Source organism: Elephantulus edwardii, unplaced genomic scaffold (assembly GCF_000299155.1).
Source record: "Elephantulus edwardii isolate Elephantulus edwardi_28Jun2011 unplaced genomic scaffold, EleEdw1.0 scaffold00075, whole genome shotgun sequence".
Classification (NCBI taxonomy): Eukaryota; Metazoa; Chordata; class Mammalia; order Macroscelidea; family Macroscelididae; genus Elephantulus; species Elephantulus edwardii.
The window spans coordinates 11,674,178-11,696,827 of record NW_006399825.1 but is presented as its reverse complement, the minus strand read 5'-3'; the positions used below and the strand labels follow the sequence as shown (position 1 = coordinate 11,696,827).

General features: G+C 38.4%; 1 protein-coding gene across 3 annotated transcripts in view; it reads right to left on the bottom strand.

Moving 5' to 3' along the window:
- Window positions 1-22,650, bottom strand: part of PARD3B (par-3 family cell polarity regulator beta) — a 1,417,836-nt gene that overhangs the window by 542,305 nt on the left and 852,881 nt on the right. The gene's annotated exons all lie outside the window — the stretch shown is intronic.

Below are 22,650 nucleotides of genomic sequence, written 5' to 3'. Positions count from 1 at the left end.
AGTTTTATCATTTTTCTGACTCTAAACCCTTCCTAATATTCCACTACATAGGAAATGATAGCCTTTTAACTGCTAGAAAGTCATGATAGATTTAGAAGAGGCCATAGCACCAGGGATCTCATTACTGATATCAGATGGATCTTCTCTGAAAGCAGAGAATACCATAAAGATGTCTATCTGTGTTTTACTGACTGTGCATAGGTGTTTGGCTGTGTCGATCATAGCAAATTATGGCTAACATTAAGAATAATGGGAATCCCAGAGCATTTAATTGTGCTTATACAAAATCTGTACTAGACCAAGAGACTGTTGGCTGAACAGAGCAAGGGAACACCATGGTTTAAAATCAAGAAAGGTGTACACCAGGGCTATATCCTTTCTTCAAACCTATTCAACTTGTGTGCTAAGGAAATAATTGATGAAGCTGGACTTCATGAAGACAAATGTGATGTGAGGATCAGAAGAAGACTGGTCAACACTGAGTGTTATGCAGATGACACAACCTTGCTTGCTCAAAGCAGGGAGGACTTCAAATGCTTGCTGCTGAAGATTAAAAAGAAAACCCCAAAAACCACAAACACAAACCCAACAACATAAAACAAAACAAACTACAGACTTCAATAATGATGACATCTCAACATCAAGAAGACACTACTAGGTCAAGAGACAACAATATAGTAAGGATGACATAGTGTAGGGCAGAGTTCAGATCCATTATTCGTAGGTTTGCTATGAGTTGGTTTTGACCTGAGGGCATCTAACAACAGCAACAACTTTAGCCTGGTTCTCAAGATTTGAATTTGTTAGCTTTCCCCTCATATTTTTCTCTTTTAATATCATTTATAAGATGAATTTGGGGGTCTGATATATTGTATGCCACATTCTTCCATGTGGATGTGGGTGCAATTCACCACACATATTCTTTCTCAAATGAGCACATTAGATTTGCCTCCAAAGATACAAGCCACTTTCTACTCTGTAATGTGTTGATTTGTGAGCAATCTCATTGAGGGCCAAGAATATTTTATTCAATTTTGCATGGTTAACAGCTAGGTCAGACTATGCTGTCTATGACCCTTTTGCTTCTTATCATTGGAAAGATATTTTTGTGAGGCCCGGACAAGGAAACTTTATTTTCTGAACCCTTTGGCTTTACCTGTCTTTAACTATTTTTACTACTTACAATAGGTAAACTTTCATGATTTTTATATCCTTGAGAAATATTTCTACTTGTTATTAAGAAGTTTAGACTGATAAAGCTATAGAGAGTAAAAGAATAAAGGTTACCCTATGGGTCATGCAATAACCAACCACTATTTATTATTAATGAATTAAAGAGCTAACCCCTAATTTTATATTTAAAATGTAAACTTCCATTCTATCTATAAATATTTTTATTAACATAGGTAAAGATTAACAACTTACCATGTGTTAAATATCAAGTTAAATGTTTCAACATATGTTATCTCAATCTTTATAAAAACTCTTTGAATGGAACTTTATGTTCATTTTACAGAAGAGAAAACTTAAGCTCAGAAAAGTTATATGACATAGCCAATGGCATAGCTAGGATCTCTTTCCTGACTTCGAAGCATAATCTCCTCACTAAGTGTATGAGAACTAGCATATTTTTAAATGGTTTTGTCATAGAGAACTATGTATTTCTACTAGTCTTTGCCACGTTATCAAATAGACGTAATACAAAAGTAGGTGAAGTACTATGTGTTGCTGTTGTTGTGTTGATTACCTTCGAGTCGAGCACAACTCATAGTGACTCTATGAACAAAAGGCCTGAAGACCCACTACAACTATCGACATTTATCAAAGTTCATAGAGTTTCCAGAGGCAAGTTGTTTAGGAAATAGAAGTCGCTCCTGCTTCCAAAACCTATAGTCCAGATTTTTAAAAAGCTTGTTGGCTGTGCGCACATGCATGTGCACGCGCGTGCGCACACACACACAGACAGCGAAACAAAACCTAATGTGATTTGTAAATTTTCACCCAAATAAAAAAAAAAAGAGAGAAAGAATAGGATTTCTCTAAATTACAATTGAGGTTTTGAGTCTTCTCCTGAAAATATTTTATCAGGGGCACAGATTACTTATATGACTACTAGAATTGTTGCATATCTAACCCTCCAATGGGTTTATAGAGGCTATAAATTGCATAGGAGGAGACTGCTCATCTTTCTCCAGTGGAGCTTCTGCTGGATTCAAACTGTAGGTCTTTGGGTTGCCAGTACAACTCCTTACTCACTAGACCACCAGAGCTGGGGGGGAGGGGTGGTTTGGGAGGGGGAAGTGAAAATGCAAAACAATAGATGCAATGTCATACATAATTTATTGATCTGAAATGAAGTAAAAGGAATCATAAATTAATTCAGAACATGGGATCTGTGAGAAGAGGCGCTATTAATAAAAAGAAAGAAGACGGGGCGGGGGGGAGGGGGCGCGGAAGCACACACCAAAAACCTGTTGTCAATAGTTGAGATGTGGCCGAAGCTGCCTATAGGGTCGTGGAACTTACATCTCCCTTTGCGGGCCTCCCTTACCTATTTATTGCAACCTAAGGAGGACTAGGGTTTTTGGTTTTTTTTGGCAGCCACACTGAGCTGTTGCTGGCTTGTCAAATGTACAGCCAACTAAAACCCCAAGGTCCTTTCTGTACTAACTGCTGTTAAGTCAGATATTCTTCACTCAACAAATATTTATGGAGGGCCAATGATGCGTCAGGGATCAGACTAGGTGCTAGGATTGTGGACGTAAGAAAAAGACAGTTATGATTCCTGCACAGGCAGGCACATCTCCCACAGAATGAGGTTTCAGGCATTTGTGAACCATTCTGGTCAAAGGAATCATCAGCTCTCATCTTGACAGAGAGTATAGTATTTGCGCAATCTTTGGGAATTTACACTTAAGGTCTATCATCGCTCTTCCACACATCTCTAGCATAACCCTTCTAAAACACACACACACAATCTTATCATAAAAAAACTTGCTTTAAATCTCACAATCACATCTAGGCACATTTAACATAAAATCTAAGAGCCCACTGTGGCCTCCAAGCCTCGCCTGGTCTGGGCCCTGGTATACTTTCCAATCTCTTCTGTATCACTTGCCTCCTTGCTCAGAACACTTCATCAGTTTTGGCCTCACTACATTCTAGGTCTTCAAACATACGAAGCATAGTGCCAAGAGTGCTATCCTCCCAGGAAACCACAAAGCTGCCTTTCACTCAGTTCTCCACTATTGTTTCACATCCACAGGACTCCCCTTGACCATCCTATCTCAAGAATGGCCTGCCAACCTCAACTCTTCACGCTCTCTAATTGTCCCACTTCACTTTTCTCCACAGCACTAGACTCTGCTTGACATCTTCCCTCTTGAGCATAAAGTCTATGTGGACATGAGACTTGTTTTATTCACAGATCCTGAAAGCCTAGAAGAGAATCTGACACATAGTGCCTGCTGTTAGGTCCCATCCTAGCAACCCTAACTATAGGCAGCAGAGTGAAGCTTTGTGCTATCCTACACCGTCCTCACAATCTACCTCACATCCAAAGTCATTGTTGTAGTCACTGTGCAACCCATCTTCTTGAGGTTTTTCCTCCACATAGTAAGTGCTCAGATACTATTTGTGGGATAAAAGACTACCAAGCCTTAAAAGCATATAATGAGTCTAAATCTAGTCTAGGCATCTCATCTTCCCAATTTCTTTGAGAGCTGGAGATGTTTGGAGACGGAGAGAAATGTGTGCTACTCTGAGGAAGTAGGAAAACCGGAAGCTGAGGTCCCACAGGTGAAACCCAAAGACCTCTCTACGTTAGGAAAGCTGAGCCCAAGGGAAAGAGACAAGTCAGGCACCAGTCATGAAGCATCTGGATAACTATATTAAAAGTTCTGTCTTTATCCTCAGGGCAATGAAAGCTGCTAAGGGCTCTTTTGCCAAGGAGGTGACATGATCAGATTTGTGTTTACCAGGCTTCAATATGGAGAATGAATTGAATGGAATCAAGACAGGAAGAAGTTACTTTTTTTCTTTTCTTTATAAACTCAGGTATAGTAACTTATTGTAGCTCATCAGCTCTCTCTATTGAGATATTTCTGAATCTGTATTCTATCATCCAGTGCATTAGTTAGCCCACCAGCATTGTGTGCAACTTACAGACATCAAATCTGCTGCATCCAATATGCAGACTTAGATTATAGAAAACTACTGCTGCTTTCCTCTGTATGTGCTTAGGAGATGCTCTCTCATGACGCAACAGTTCTTAAAATGAATGAGTCAATCCAGAATTAAACCCTAGATATCTAGGAAGCCAAGCTACCCAGGATTTTCATGTTTATTTCTCCTATAACGTAAAGACTTTACACCAAGATGCCAACCCACTTTATTCTTGCATGAATTAATTTTGGCACCTGGTCTCTGGCTGGGGATTGTATAGCTGCTTCTGTTCTTGGCTACAATAAGTGCTATCAAAAGAGTTCTCTTCTGGCATGAGCTGAAGTATATAACGCTGTCTCTTATTTCTGCCCAGAGTGCACTATCATCTGTTTAATATGCACACTGTGTGAAGCTAGGGCTACTACCATGTAATAGATTTTGAAAAGTTGTCATGCAGACTCATTGTTTATTAGAGGATATTAACTTTGGGGGTTTATGTGCTGTCTCTCCAACTCAGAACTCACCACTGTATTCCAAAATGGGAAGCACAGAGTTCTGCACACACTCTAGTGAACTAATTCTGTATTTCATACAGCCTGGTAGATGAGCTCATTTAAGTCAGGCTCCTTTTTACAGAGCAGGCAATTTACATACATCTTCAATATCCATTGTCTTTTTGGAATAGGGAGGGCAATCCATTGAAGCGTATCAAGGATCTTGAACAAGACTAGAAAACTGAAAGCATCAACAGGGAAAAATGGACAGTCCACGGCTTAGTAGTAAGGAGTTGTGCTGTCAACCAAAAGGTGGTTTGAATCTACCCAGTAGCTTCATTGAAGAATGATGGGCAATCTCCTCCCATGTAATTTACTGCCTCTGAGTTACATACTGCGTTATGAGTTGTTTCTGACTCCACGGTACACACAACACTACAGTGCAAAGTGACCCAAAATCCATGCTCCTTAGACCAAGGCTTTCTCGGTACCCTTAGAAACTGGTGGAACAACAGAAAGTAAGGTCAATGGGGAATTTTCCATAACACTGTTGAAAATATTTAAGAAATTAATTTAAAAATATATGCCAATGAGCCATGTTGTTAACTTTATTAGAGGTTGGAGTTTTAAAAATAATTTTCGTACATAATTAGAAATTCTCAGAAACTGACAAAATAATATCCAAATTCAGATTATTTGCCAATGTAATGGTATTTGTTATGAATTCTAAATGTAGCAATAAGTGAAACTAACATATCTTGGATTTCTACATAAACATTCATTGTTTTCAAAGGTTGGTTTCAGTATAACACTTTGAAATCATGTAAGTTGTTGTTATTGTTAAGTGCATTCCTGTCAACCCTTACTTGCAGGATTCCTACAAAGAAGACCTGAAACTTGCCCTATCCTGTGCCATCCTCACAATCTGGCACCTCCAAGGGCCCACTGTAGTTGCGCAGTTAATCCATCCCCTGAGGGTCTTGCTCTCTCTTGCTGACTCCCTACTTTTTCCAGCATGGTATTTTTTTTCCAAGGACTGCAGAACCCTTCTGAAAACATGCTCCAAACACATGAGATGAAGTCTAACAAACCTTGGCCCTAATGAACGCCCTAGTTGCACTTCCTAGAAAACAGACTTGTTTGTTCTAACCATTTTCACCTGGTAGCACATAGTGTGCAAGAGATAAATGATACATTTGTTACATGTAGGAAGTTGTTGCATTCACTGTTAGGTCCTTCATGAATCATTCATTATAACCTTATAGGGATATGGATTCATACGCAGTCAAATGTTGCCCAAATAAACATTATGCAGTACATGGCGGTACAGTAATATAATTTATAGTTGATTAGGAAATAAGTACTTCAATACAAAATCGAGGGGGGGAAACATGGTTAGTTAACAAAAGAAGAATTTTAAGTGGCAATTAATTATGAAATATATTCAACCTTACAAATAATTTAAGAAATTGAGGAATTATACTGAAACACAATGACAAATGCGGAAATATGTCCAAATTACTGAGTACTTAATTTAACATTGTTTGAGGGCAAGAGAGTGTGAGGCAACTTAACATTGTGTTTTTACCCACTGATTTCACTTCTAATATCATTTAAGAAAAGAAATAAAAAAAGACTTGAGCAAGACTTCAGGGTAAGGATTTTTTAGTATAGTGAATTTGTTTTTCAGCAATTATAAAGTTAGTGAAATTATTGCACATTAATCTTATATATCTAACAGATTTGTAGGCAATCAAAAATTGTAGGATCAATGACATGAAACATGTTAATGAAATCAGAATTATAACATGACAGATGTTAATTATAATACTGGAGAAAAGTAGGATATAGAACATGAATGTGTGTATATGTATCTAGCCTGGCACTCTGGTGGCCAAGTGAGAAGGTAGTGCAAAGCCATCAGCTTCTCCATGAGAGAAAGATGGGCAGTCTCCTTCTATGCTATTTACAGTATGTGAAAACTCACTGGAGGGTCAGCTATGAATTGGTGCTGAGTGGAGTCATATGGATACAGAAGCACAAAGAAAGTCTTGTGCTAGTTGGGCAGCTCTTCTGAGTTGTTACTATAATGTAGTTCTCTCTCTCAGCGCTGGCAAGTCAGAATTAGCGCTGACCCTCCTCTGGGTTTTCTGTGGCTACAAATTAAAAAGGAGCAGATTGCTCCTTTCTACCATGGAGCTGCTGTAAGTCTGTTGTGAGCTAAGTTGAATGCCTCACTTCCACTGCACCCCTCCCCACCTTTATTATTTCCTTTTTTTATCAGTGACCCTTTGGTCGTGTGGTGTGTGTTAAGCAAAAGGTCTACAGTTCAAAGCCGCTCCATGAGAGAAAGATAGACAGTCTCCCTCCACAAAAATTTATGAGACCCAATAGAAAGTCATTATGAGTCAGAATCAATGTAACCACAGGGAATTTGGGGGTTTTGTTTGTTCTGTTATGAATGTCTTTATAAAGTTAATCTTTGTCTTGGTGGTTGTTGTGTATTGTGGAGCTAGAACTGACCCATAGCTGACCCTCCAGTGGGTTTTCAGAGGCAGATAATCACAAGGGAGGAGACTGTCTATCCGTGCCCCACATGGCAGCTGGCAGATTTGAACCCGTGTGCCTTTGGGATTGTCATGCAGCTTCTTACCACTACACCACCGAAGTTCCCTAATATTTGACTTTAGGAGTTGGAGACATTACATGTAAGAATTGTTAACAAAATTATACACTGTCATCCTGTCTTACATGTTGTTATTGTAAGGTGGGGTACTATGCACAGTGAGTCTATGAACAACAGACCCTAACTCCGTCCTCTGCTGTGCCATCTTCCCACTTTCTGACACATTAGAGCCCACTTCAGCAGTCACTGTGTCAACTCATCTAGTTTAGGTTCTTTCTCTCCTTCACCGACCTCTACTTTTCCGAGCATGTCCCTCTTGAAGAAGTAGCCTCTCCTAGCAACACTTCCAAAGCATGTGAGGTGAAGTCTCATCGTCTTTGCCTCTAAACAGCACCCTATCTCCACCCTCTCAAAGACATATTTGTTCTTCTGGCAGTCCGTGTGATGTTCAGAGCTCTTCTCTAACACCATAGTACAAAGGCATCGATTCTTCTGTCATCCTTATTTATGGTCCATCTCTCAGATGCATAGCAAGTGATCAGAAAGACCATGGATGAATTAGATGCACTTGAATCAGATGTCCTCAAACTGACATCATTATGCCTCAATAATTTGGAGAGGTCCCTAACTGTAGACTTTCCCAGTGCAATAAATCTCCTGATATCCTGGCTGCTGGTACCGAGAGGGTTAAACATGGATCCAAATATGATGAAGTTGTTGACAATTCAGTCTTTTATCCATTTGTCATGATGTTACCTATGGGTCCAGTGAAAAGAATTTTTGTTTACTAGACTTTGAGATGCAATCCATATTGAAGTCTGTATTCTTGATTTTCTGCAAGAAGTGATTCAAGTCCTCCACTCTTTCAGCAAGTAAGGTTGTGTCATCTGTAAAATGCAGGTTATTGATGAGTCTCTCTCTAATCCCAATGCCACATTCTTCTTCACAGAGTACAGGTTCTTGAATAATTTTCCCAGCATACAAATATAATTTTGTAAAAACATATTTTTAAAAGGACAATTATAAGCTGATTAGCCACAACATTAATACATAATAAAACACTGCTTGCATGTATGTGTATATCTGTATGAAAGACAATGTCAAGTTAGTAAAATATTAGCACTACTTTTCTACTAGGTGAAGTCACATAGATAATTTTTATATTATTACTTACATATTCCTATATATATTTAATCTATCAAAAATATGCACTAAATTTAAAATAAATTTGAAATACTAAAATATTTTTTTAAATAAATTGATAAGCCAAGTACTTATGTTCTGGATGTTGTTGTTGTTGATTGCCTTTGAGTTGAGCACGACTCATAGCGATCCTATGAACAAAAGACCTGAAGCCTTTCTATAACTATCGACATTTATCAAAGTTCACGGAGTTTCCAGAGGCATGTTATTTAGGAAGTGGATGCCACTCCTGCTTCCAAACCTATCATAGTATGTTATTGTTGCTATGTTCATAATAAAAATATTTTACTTGGAGAACTACAAAGGGGAAGAAGTGATTGCCAAGTAAAATCAATTGATTTCATATCACTGAGGAAGTAGCAACTTAAAAAGATAAACACTTTATATATGAGCAAGTGATTGATTCAAAGTGGCCCATACTAATCCATCTCAGCATGCCAACGCCTACTATGTCAAGCAATATTTATGCATTCCAATCCTTTTCAAACAATGCCTAGTATTCTTACACTCACACTGCATACATCTACATTCCAATTATTAATGGCTTTTTGTAGCTATTCCTCCTCCTATTCCTTTGTGTCTCTCTCTATGAAGGATTAGCCTCCAGCGCCATATCTAATAGTCTAAGTTTGCTCTATTGCTCATAGGGTTTTCCAAGGTCTGTTATTTCAGAAGTGACTGGCCAATCCTTCTTTCTGGTTTATCTTAATCTGGGAGCTCTGTTTTAGTACAGCATCTGACAGACAAGTGCTGTATGCAAAAGAGCAAATGACAGACAAGCAAATATGTATGTATCCAAGCTATTAAGAATAGCAACATGCAAAGATACTACTCCAATACAAGAACTGACAGATAAATGATACCATTAAGAGCAAACCATAGGACAAACAAGCATGCAGATGTAATGACATGGATAGTAGAGATTCCCACCTCAAGGCAGCAGCACAAAGTCCAGAGGCCTGAAGATAGTCTGGCCTTTGTTAAGGGTGGTTGGCTGCTGGCACAGTGGTCTTCTTTCTCCCCCCTCCCTTCCCCTTATTGCTATGAGTCCTAGTTGACTCAACAGCCCATAACAGCAACAATAACACATGGAATATTCCCTTTAAACTGGTAACAGTATATGATGTACATCTTTTTAATGTTTGTATTGAACTCATTGTTTATTAGAAAGTGGATATAATGATGTTACTATAGGTTCCTATCTATTAATAAAAGGGTAGTTATGAGTTGTAGTTGACTCAACAGCACGTAACAACAGCAACAGCATGAGCCGGTGGTGTTACGCCTGTAATTTTAGACATCTTTGGAGTCTACACGGAAAGTTACTTAACATTTAAATTCCACAGGAATGACCTCTGTGCAATTCCTTATACAATCCTACTACCAATACATCCTTAACAGGGTTATTTATCTTCCATGACATAAAATCTGGAGTTGTTGTAGTTAGGTACATAACGACCTTCTGAACAACAGATATGAACATTTTCCTATCTTGTACCATTCTCACCATCTCTGATATGTTCAAGCCCTTTGCAAGTTATGAACTGGCTCAATTTAAAAAAACAAGGTGATTCACAGAGAAAAGTTATAAGAAAACTGAAGATGACCGAAGATTAACAAAATAGAAAATGACTACACTGATACATAACTAGTAAACTGCATTATTATATAACTGATACACTACATCATAACTTCCATACCACTGAGAATCACTGCTCAATCAAACATAACATCATTGACTGTCATATCCAGAGCTACTCCTGCTTTGCATCTAGGCATTCATTACTCCTAGACAAATGTTGTTAATGCACAAAAGAGTTGGATAGAATATTTTCACTGTTATCATAAATGCAATATGTCAGATAATAAGATAATTCATAAGTGAGGAGTAGCTGTATAAGCATAATGGATATGACACATGTCATAATGAATATCTAGGTTATTAGTTTATGCATGTCCTTTATTGTTCTTTCTATCTAAAAAGTTGGCCTTGGAGGCAAGGATAGAAAAGTTTCATCTCACAAGCTTTGGGCATGTTATAGGAGAGGCTATTCTTTAGAAAGGGACAGCATGCTGGGAAAGGTAAAGGGTCAGCGAAAGAAAGAAAGACCCTCAGTGAGTTTGACTGACACGGTAACTGCAGCAATGGGCACAAGTGTGTCAGAGATGATGAGATGACACAGAATAGGGCAGGGTTCACATCTGTTTTTTCAGAGCAGTGCAATGACTTGTACTCTATTCAACAGCATCAAACAACAATGAACATCTAAAAAATTTACTATATAGCTTCTGAGTTGTGATATAGCCCACTCACTGTCAAAAGAACAAAGAGGTATGTCTTGAAGAAAGTATAACCAGAGTGCTCTTTGGAGGCAAGGATAGTGAAGCTTTGTCTCATATTCTTTGGGCATTCCTTCAGAAGAGGCTATCCCTTGGAAAGGTGGTTGTTGTTGTTAGGTGCTGTTAAGAGACCTCGGGAGAATTAATGGTAAGGAGTTGTCCTGCCAACCCAAAAAACATGGTTTGAATTCACCAGCTGCTTCATGGGAGGGAGACAGTCAATCTCCTCCTGCGTTTTTAACTGCCTCTGAAAACTCACTGCAGGGTCAGCTGTGAGTCAGCTCCAATTCAATGACATACAACAACAACAACAACAATGGGCCACTATGAAGCAACAGAAAGGCAATAGTCTTTTATTAAAAAAAAATCCATCTATTGCTTGGACAAGAATCAGTCCTTTAAGTATTGCTTTTGTTTATTGTTTGGTTCACTTTTAAAGAGATATAGATTTAGTTCATATAAGAGTTATGTATCTACAAGCATCAAGTAGTTAACGCTGTGCACTGTACAAATCGGATTCTACGCATAAAGAAACTTAAAGGTTTCTCAATTGTCTTAGTGAAAGGAGGCTGCAGTACATGGAGTACATTGCATTATTAAATCCTTTGATTAAACCTAAATACAAAAATTGCTTTGTGGATAAAAATTTGCATAAATTATGAGTCTGTAACAAATGAGCCTGCACCAAGAATTTTAATCTTTCACAGTATTTCCGATTCATTGTACCTTTTGATTCAAGATTTTGCTTTTTGGTTCCACTTTGGGTCATTTGGCATGTCAACTAATACTGTTTGACCCAAGGTGACCAAAATCTCTAAATATTCAGCTTACACAACATTGTCACAACTGACATGCAACCAAATTGCTGTATTCTAATGTAATTCAATTTCATGTTGCTGCAGGTAAAAGCAAGCCGTCCAGGCATGTTTTGAATATAATTCTCATGGCACAAGGCTTGTGCACAGGCTATGCTCTTCCTGTGCATACAGATTTATGGAAAATTAAAATGAGATTCATAAAGAAGAGGCACACCATTTGTTTTCACTTATGGAAATTTTTATCTTCAACGTATTTCTCATTCTGCAAACTAACGGGAAATTGTTGAACACATTAACATTAAATAATAAAAACAAAATATATACCTTTTGAGATCTGAGAAACAAAAGGAAGATATTGTGGAATAAAGAGGGAAGAAAGAACGCCAGTGATAGAGGAGGAGGAGGGGCCACAAACAATTTGATCTAATTAACCCTTCCTTGCAGTGCAATGAAATCACGTGATCGAAATCAATTATGTCAAGTGATTGCCTAATTTATTCATAGATTCCTCCAATTAGGAAATAAAGCCCATAGCTCTTTTCTTCAAGTTTAAAACAACTGCTTTCACTCTTTTTAAAGTGACCTTAATGAAACTGAGGCTTCTGGCCCTCTGTATTTCCCATGCCATTTCTTAAATTTATTCCTCTTTATGTACTTTTCTAAATCATTCCTCTTGTGAACCATCACAACTCATCTGGTAAGTTAACGTGAGTATGCATCATGTAAGCAGGATATAGTTCATACTCTTCTTTAAATACCTGTTTCTGGGCTACCAGAGCTCCCTTTCCAACTGTAGGACCCAAAATGAACATTTATTTTCATTTAAAATATTTAGTCATTTTTTTGCATTCTTATTTATATATTCATTCAATTCTTTGACACAGGAAAGGAAAATGGACTTGCTTTAATTGATTAATATTATCAGAAAAGTACCCCAGACTTATGGGAATTAGGAGACTGCAGCCAGCTTGCTCTACCACCATGCATTTACCTCTCCTTGGGCTTATCAATCACTGAAGAGTTGCCAAAGCAATATTTTATGCCCCACCCAGGGACTTGTCATGTGATTGGAGGGGGAAAAATACTCACTCAGTAGGTACCCCAAAGAGCATGCAATTTCAGGCTAAAATTAGTGGTACTGGTGATTAATTGCTATAAGGGTTGAGAGAAAGAGCTGGAAGAAATGACAGCCCCCCTGGAGCAGGAAAGATCTAACTTAAACCGGATTGAAAATTGAGACTTCTATTTTGGAGTAAAGACAGGGAAGTTTTTCGGTCTTATTTGAAACAGAGAAGAATAATTATAAGGGGCTCGGTGGGGTGGGGGTGGGGGGGAACCAAACAGACTTGTGTTTAAAATCTAACCCAAAACTATGTTAGCTATGGTATCTGGTGGTCTAGTGGTAAAGAACTTGTATTGCCAACCCAAAACACATAGTTCAAATCCACCACTTAATTGCATGGGAGAAAGATCATTTCATCCCATGAAATTGACTGTCTCTAAAAAACCCACGAGAGGATCAACTATGAATTAGTTCCAACATAATGGACATAACAACAATAGTAACAATGATATCTTCCATAAGCCAGTTTCTTTAAACTTTGGTTACATCAAATATGGTGATAAAATTGACTATGTGAAAATAGTTCATGTTGTTGTTAGGTGAGGTCAAGTCGATCAGGACTCATAGTGACCGTGTGAACAACAGATCTGAACCCTGCCATATCCTATGCCACCCCCATGATCTCTTTCACACTCAAGTCCGTGTAGGTCATCACTATGTCTGGGGCTATTTCTAGGCTGGGAAGATGAGTGGAATGGCTGGATTCTGCAGTGTGTTTTCTGGTTTGGGGTTGAGACTAGGGTGTGGATCTTGCTTGCAACAGGGTGTGAGCTGATTGGATTTGGCCTCATATTTAAAAAGACTTTTGGGCCCTCGGGCCTGGCTTTTGTGGATCTCTGGAATAAAACAAGCTTGGGAGCAGGCGTGGCATCCACTTCCAAAAAATCTTGCCTCTGGAAACTCTATGAACTTTGCGAAAAGATGGAAGTTTTATGTTCAAGACTTTGAACTATGGGTTGTCTATGACTCTACGGCACTTAACAACAACACGGTATGATAAAAGTACATGAGATACATTATTAATTTATTAAAAAACCTACTACTTCTACAATTGCTTGTCCTTTTCTTCTTTTTCCTCTTCACATTCTAGTTCAATCAGGACTAGTTTGAACATTTAGATGAGGAATCCGTGGGTGATGCCAATGGGCAAAACTCTGGAGGTTCCAGCTCATCCAGAGGCACGTTGGTAGGAAAGTCCCTTCCACTTCTATATAACCTGATAACGAAAATCTATAGGAACACAATTCTACTCTGACACACAGGCTGCCACCATGAATCACCATCAGCGCAACAGAAGAGGGTAAGGGAAAGTCACTGGTTTTGGGCCACAGATACTAAGTAACATTATTAGATGTTAACTTACCATACCTATTCTATTCATCTCTTTTTTACCAAAAATATGTTTACTTGTGTTTTATTTACTGTGCAAAGGCAATTTACTGTGTGGATTATGACAAATTACCGATAACATTGCAAGGAATAGGAATACCAGAATACCTGTGCTCTTGTGAAACCTGTGTAGGGATCACGAATCAATTGTCTAAAAAGAATAAAGTCATGTTTTAAAATTATGAAATGTGCACATCAGGATTGGATTCTTGCCCATGCCTATTCAGTCTGTATGCTTAGCAAATCTGTTGAGTAGCTAGGTTCTCTGAAGATGAATGTGTTATCAGGATTAAAAGAAGGTTTATCAACAAAATGTGTTCTGCAAATAACAACCTTGCTCACAGAAGGCGAAGACAACTTGAAGTACTTGCTACCAAAGATCAAAGTCCTAAATGTGTATTACACCTCAACATGAAGAAAGCAAAAATCTTCACCACAGGATCAATAGGTATCCTCATGATAGTCGGAGAAAAGATTAAAGCTGTCAATGATTTCATTTTACTTGGATTCATAATCAACACTTGCAGTAGCAATGGTAAAAAAAAGAAAAAAAGGCATGATGCTTTGGGAAATTCTGCTGTTAAGGACCTTTCTAAGTGCTAAAGAGCAAAGACATTATTTTAAAGCATAAGGTGTGTCTGATCCAAGCCACAATATTTTCACCTGCTTGATATGCATCTGAAAGGTGGACAGTGAATTAGGATGACATATGAGGGATCAATACTTTTAAACTGTGGTGTTGGAGAAGAGTACTGAATAAATCATGGACTGCTAAAGAAACAAACAAATCTGTCTTGGAAGAAGGGTAACCAGGGTGTTCCTTAGAGGCAAGGATGGTAAAATTTCATCTCACCAGTCCTTGGAAAAGGACATCATGCTGATAGAGGGTCAGAGAAAGGGAGGAAGGCCTCACCAAGATGGATTGGCACAGTGACTTTAACAATGCGTTTGAGCATGTCTGAGGCAGTAAGAAAAGTACAGGCAAAAGCAAGGTTCTGATCTGTTAATCACGGGGGTGCTTTGAGTGTTAGTTGACTAAGGAGCACATGGCAACAAACAAGCTATTCTGTCTACTGCAGATCACAGTGCAGTCGGCCGCTTGGTTAGTTAACACAAGGTCTTGGTTAATACCTTGTTTGCAACCTTCCTTCACTCTACCCTGGTTGCTGTACATCACCTGTAAACTTTACAAAGAGAAGCTACAACTTCCTGTGGTAGGAACATTGCTCAGACATTAGTTCTATGATAAAGGGTTCTGTGATCAAAAGAGTTTGGTAAATGCTATTTATGTTCTATCTTAGAAGCCTTTTAAAGAGCCTAATCATGTACATGAAGCACATTAAAATTACCAGTGAGCTTGTACGGAAGAAGTCTGTGTAATATTGACTCAATGTTACCCAGACTGGCTTTATAATTCTTTGCTATATTAGTCTATCTACTGCTTTTGTTATGTACCCTGGAGTAGCCTGTGACTCATAGCGACCCAATGTACAGCAGGTCTGTTGTGAGCCAGTCTCACTAATTCCTACACACCACCCCCCATCACCCCAGTTACTGTATCAATTCATCTCATTTGGGGTCTTCCTCCCTTATGCTGTCCCTCCACCCTTCTGAACATGATATCCTTCTCCAAGGACTGGTCTCACCTGGCCACGTGACCAAAGTATGTGAAATGGAGCCTCAAAATCCTAGCCACCAAGGAGAAAGTTGGTTTCACTCTCTCCAAAACAGACCTATTTGTTTTTTTGGCAGTCCATGATATGTTCAAGACTGTTCTCCAGCACCACAATGTGAAGGCATCGATTCTTCTTTGGTTAATCTACTACTAAGGCATTAAAATGATGAAGATTTTAGTATATTTCTATGGAAAATTATTTTTATATTAACAAATATGGTCTTTGCTCTTCGGTAAGGTTTTATTAGTGCTTTGGCTAGAAGATTTGTGCCACATTACTTCTCATTTCCAGAGAAATGAGATCCTTTACCTGATGACTAACTGCTATTTTTTTTAAGTAGAAATGAAAATTTATGGTTTAATTCATGTTTTACTTAACGTGAATACTGCTGAAATTTCTTCCCAATTTTGGAAAACAGGATATATGCTTTCTAAGTTCTGGCTACACACTCATATTGCTTTTAAGAAATTGCAGCAGAAATCTAAGCAGGCTCTTGCTATTCTTTCCAGACAGTTCTGAAGGGCTTGGGGATTATGCCAACTAGCTGCTGGCTCAGCAGTGGGCACGTCAATTTATTCCCAGCTCATTTGAAACCATCACTCTTGATTAGTCAATTTTCAATCTGATCTCTATTTTAATTTCACTTTAATTTTTATGCCATTCAGTAGCGTTCCTTGTTACCTTTCCTTATGAATGCCAGACACCAAGGGGGTACTGACACATTAGCCTTTCTAGTCATGTCTCTTCTTTCCAAAATTCATAGGCTTTTGTGTTTGCTCGATACCTATTATCTTTTATGGCATCTTCATCAAGTCACTGTCACTGTCATTTATATCCCTACGCTCTCAAACTTGATTCACGAACACATGTCCACTCTCAGGTAAGCTACAAAAATAAGACGTTGTTGGCTGATGTCATTGCTATGTCTCATTTAGAAATGTTCCTGATGGAGGAGGTATTAAAAAACTGCTTGTTAAATTAATGAATTTAGAGTGTGGGTAAAATTGATACCAAACAACTTTGGAAGAATTTTTAGTCTTACAAAAGCAGAGTTTTTAGTCTTGCAAAAGCAGAGCAGGTGCTTATGATGATATTAGTCTTTGAACTAATGTTTTTAAAGCCTCCAGACATCATCATATAATATATACTAGGTTTACTAGCACAATGATTAACTAAAAAAATAATTTTTTTAAAAAATTTAATTGACTAGCCTGATTAAGTAATTTTGTTTTAAATACTAGTTTATTTACAAAATTCAAATACATTGATTTAAAGAAAAGATTCTTCCAATTTTCCTCACTTCCCCACCCATCAAATTATACAACCCGATGATTAATCCACCCTTTCCCTGCATATCCTCATCCCTCTGCTTCCACCAGCCCCCACCCCCCTTGGATCCTTATATTCTTTCTACAATAATGATTTTATACAATATTTGTCCTTGTGGTACTGAGTTAGTTCACTCAGCATAATGCTTTCCAGTCCCTCCTAAGTTAGTTAATAATTTACAAAATCAATGCTGCTCTGTCCATTGTGTGAATGGACCATAATTTTCCAACCCATTTGTTTGTGATTGGACATCTGTGTTGTTTCCATGTTCTTGCGATGGTGAATAATGCTGCTATGAACATTGGTGTACAAATTCCAGTTTGTGCCTCAGTTCTCATTTTCTCGGGGTATATTCCAAGTAGTGGAATAGCTATATATAGAATTTCTATGTTCAACTTTTTGGAGAAGCACCAAACTGCCTTCCAGAATGGTTGTACCATTTTATAATCCCGTAATTATCATAAATGAGCCTTAGTTTAGACTATGCCTCTGGTTCCTATTTAACTAGAAAATTTTTAATCATTTAATGAAAGACACATATGGATTCCTTAATAAGGACTTTAAAGCCAGTAATATACATAGCTTTAAGAAAAATGAAAGCAAAATATCCTTGTGAGCAAGATTTTGAGCTTTGACCTTTAATATAGAATAAAAGTTTACTTCAAAAAAATAGTACCAAAATTTTCATTCTCACAGAGGAAATGATCAAATGATCAACAACAGAAAATCAAAGCCTTTGGTATTGCAACACAGCTTCTTACCACTAGGCCACCAGAGCTCAGAACAATGTTTGGACCAAAAAAAAACCACAACAACACTTAAAATCAAATGCCCTTTAAGACCAATAAAATTGGGGCAATCCTTGCTTCAAATAATAATTACTTATAAAAGAAGACATATATGAGAGAATTTCCTGTTATTCAAACATTCAACAAATGGTAAAGAAGAGTAACAGTATTTAAAACATTTTATTCATAGAAATGGTGTGAAAGTAGTGGAGTAGAATGCCCATAAATTTTAGACAAATATTGAAATATCGAAAATGGAATCAAAGTATAATCTTTACACAAGGCACCCTTTTCAAAATAATTACGTTAAAAACACCCAAAACACCTAATGACACAAAATCAACCCTATTTAGCAGACTACAATGGCACAGTAGATGGATTCGAACTGGCAGAGAGCTATGATCTTTGGATTGGCAGCATTAATCCTCTATGGACTACGCTACCAGAACTCACTAGTGACTACTACTGTTAAGTGCCATCAAGTAAGAACTGGCCCCTAGCTCACCCTCTAGCGGATTTTCAAAGGTGACAGGGTCACTATGAGTGGTACTTGAGTCAAAGGCACCTAACAACAACAACAACAATGGGCACTGGAGGCGACCGCCCACCTTTCTCCTGCAGAGAAGCTGGTGCACTCAAACCCCAGGCCTTTGGGTTGGCAGCCCAGCTCCTTACCACGAAGCCAATACAACTCATTTTGAAATGTGGAAATTACCTAAAATTTAAAGTGATACTAGATTTTAGTTAGGACAAATGTTGCTTTTCTTCATGTCATGAACGAGTCCCACTTTGGATTGTGACACAGATCTGTGAAGTTGCTAATTTTAAGGTTCCTTCGTCAATTTCTCTTTCCTCCCCAGAGACATCTAAGAATTCACCCAAAGCCTTGATATGCAATTTCTCTAACTTAATTTGTCTTCATCTCCTCACTCCACTTCAGTTATAATCTCTGTGGTTATATTAAATTAGAAAAATATAAGAAAGCATACTACAGAAAACAGACAAAAGGAATATATAGCCTTAATTAAATATTGAAAAATGTATTGCAGTCCTTTGTCCATAACGCTGGCAAACTCTGTGTCTGATCCCAGAGTTTACGGGCTGTTTTAATTTATTCATCTATTATATTTTTCCACTCATACCAAACATACCACAAACCAGAATTCAGTTTTCCATCATTACTACCTTCCCAAATGTCAAAGCTTGTAAGTTTGGTATATCTCTGATGTGGCTATCCACCCTCAAACTATTTGGGGTGCAGACTCAGTTTTCAACAGATTTTAATTTTTCAATATTATCCTTGAAAATAATAGAAGAATTATTACATGCCTCTTAACCCATCTCTATTTCAGACAAAATACCTTTACTTTCTTTATTGGACATGGCTTCTAAGCCTCTTACCAATATCTTGCTGCTTTTTACACGGTTTTGTCTCTATCAAATCTCATACTCAGATTTAAACACAGCACTGTTCGTGTGTTGGTTAGACAAGTCTGTGATAGGGCTATTGTCCTTCTGATCTGTTAACACAAAATTATCTCTAGGAGTGCCTGTGTTAGGTAAGCAGCTAAAAAATAAAGTTCTTTTTTAAGTATTATTATGGCAGTTCTCAAACATCTGCTTGCACAATTAAAGGGTTTTTAGCCTGATTTCAGGATGCCATTCTTACATTTCACTGTACTGGAGAAGAGTACTGAATATACCATGGACTTCCAGGAGAAAAGGTTTGTCGTGGAGAGGATGAAATCAGGCTGTTCTTTGGAGGCAAGGATTCTGAAGCTCTGTCTGACATACTTTGGGGCATGTGGCAAGGAGAGAGGAGAGACCAGTCCTTGGAGAGGGACACCATAGCTTGAAAGGGTGGAGGGAAAGCACAAGAGAGGAAGACCGTGGCTGGCACGGATTAACTCAGTGACTATGGCAATGGGGTGAGGTGTGCAGGAGACAATGAGGTTGGCTCAGGATGGAACAGGGTTCAGAGACATTGTACATAGGGTCACAAACAACTCAGTGGCACATAACAACAACTTCCTGTCTAAACCAGGATCTCAGCTGGCTTAATTGTAAGGAGTTGTGCTGTCAAAGATACACAGTTCAAATCCACTAGATGCTCCATGGGAGAAAGATGGGCAATCTCCTCCTGTGTAACATTAACAATAGAAGCCAGGAGCCCTCATGGTTTAGTGTGTGGTACAAATTGGGCTACCATCCTGAAGGTCACTGGTTTGAATATACCAGCAATGGAGGAAACATTTTAGGGCTGTTACAATAGAGATATCATTAGTAGATAATTTGAACACATGGAAATTCATTCTCTCACAGCTTAGAAGTCTAGAAATTAAAATTCAGAGTGCCAACTCTGGGAGAAGGATTCTTCTGTTGGAGTTCTAGAGGAAGGTCCAGGGCTTAGCCTTTGCCAGCGTCAGTGAGCTTCTCAGCCCAGCTCTGAACAGATGCACTCCACTCCCAGTAATTCTTTCTATGTTAGAGTCTTCCTCTGCCCACATCCTCTCTCCTTTAATCTCCCTTGATACAAAAGGTTCTATAGGCCACACCTCAGGGTAACTCTCTTTACAGCAGATTGGGGCTGTGATGGGACATAAAGTGTAGCATCCCATCCTTAATCCTCTTGCCAAAATTTCCACACTATATTATTACGTACACATATTTTGAGGGGACACAATTCAATCCCTGACAAGCAGTTTCCTCTTAAAAAAGATATATAGCCTCCAAATCTTACAAAGGGTTGCCATAAATCAGAGCTGACTAGATGGCACTATTTTGTTTTGTTTTATCCCATCTAAAATAACTTCTCCTTTAATCAATACATGTACCTGAATTTGGCTTCAAAGAAATACTTCTCTGAAATGTTATTATTCCTTTCTATCCAATTTCATTATTTATTCATTAAAATATAATAAAACAAAATATAAAGATGTGGCCTCTGTCTCACCAGCCTTGGGTATTGCCCCGCAGTATTAGGTATTCAATAAATGTCTGTTGAGGGAAAGTACCATTATTTGTTAAATTCTATCTCCTTTAAGGATGTTTTGGTGGGCCAGTGTGGGTAAGGAGTTGAGCTACTAAGTAAAGGCATTCGGTTTGAATCTACCAGCAATGACTCTGGTCTTTTTGATTTTCAGTACTAGAGAAACCACTTTGTAAAAATAGTGTGAAGGTGGTATTTGGCTTCCCAGTTTCACAAAAGTTAGTTCTCTGGTGGCGGAGATCATAGAGAGTTTTGATGCTGACATAAAGGTTGTGTTTTTCAGGTGGTTTAAACTCACTAAATTCCTTGGAAGAAAGATGGGAAATCACCTCGCATGTGATTTAGAACCTCAGAAACCAAGGGTCAGCTATGAACCAAACAGCAACGAGTTTGAAATGAGGTTTTTGGTTCTTAACTTCAAAATGAGGAAAGATCAACATCAATAGCTGGAGGCTGATGCTTATGAGATGGAAGTGCCTTTACTCTTTAACCAACTTTGTACCACTTCTGGTATTAACCATGATACTCTCTGTTGGGTTAATTAATCCACTGCAGTGGTCACACAGAACTCAAGGATGAGGCAACTGTGTAGTTTATATGGGAAGTTGTTGTGTTGTTGTGTGCTACTGGGTAAGAAATGATCCAGATTGGACCCTCCAGAAGGTTTTCAGAGGCAGTCAATTGTATGAGAGGAGACTGCCCATGCTTCTCCCACAGAGCAGCTGGTGGATCCAAACTGTGTGTCTTTGAGACTGCAGCACAGCTTCTTACCACTAGGCCATCAGAGCTCCCCAATTCTGTTACATAATACCCAATGGTGGTATTATGGTACCTAACAACAACAACAATAACAACAACAAATTACTGTTCAATTTTACCCCTCTCTATTAAAAAAGAAAAGGTAAAATACTTTAAAAAAATAAAACATGTGTAAAATTACCCTGACTTATCAGTCTAAAAATCCTGTTTTAAAAATGCAGAGAGACATCAATTATTTTGAAGAACCATGAAGGTTCTTGATAATCGCCACTTTCTTCCTTGGAGTTCTCACACATGGAAAACTTTCTGAGGACCATGACTGAGATCACGAGCTGTCTCTGAAGTTTATGATTGCTAAGAAAATCGGTCATTTGCTTCCCATCTTCCAGAGGAAAGTCTACTCAAAATTTTCTAGTAATTAGGAACAGTAACTTTATAAGGGTAATCCTTTAGTGTTCAGGGCTAGAAATTGCCTAGGCTCCCATTTCCCAGCCTTGTTGGAACATGCTTCTTTTTACTGCATACAGACATAATTAATCCAGGAACTGTGGGTTCTGCTTTCCCAGAACATCTGCCAGGTGCTCCACACAAGGGTCACCTCACAAACTTTCCTTTTCATGCCCTAAAAATAGCTTGTTCATCCTCTCTTATCAGGTCTTGCAAGTCCCAGGTGGCTGTTCCACATTCTTGCATCTATTTCCTTAAATTATTGTTTCTTTTTCCTTTTTTCTCTGTCTCCCCTTCTACTTCATACATAGTTAAGGTTGTTGTTGTTATGTGCCGTTGAGTCGTTTCCGACTCATAGCGACCCTATGCACAACAGCCCTAAACCCTGCTCTATCCTGCACCAACCGCAATGCCTCTGACACACCCATCCCGATTACCCCAGCCACCGAATCAATCCATCTCATAGAGGGTCTTCCCCTCCTGCGTTGTCCCTCAACCCTCCCAA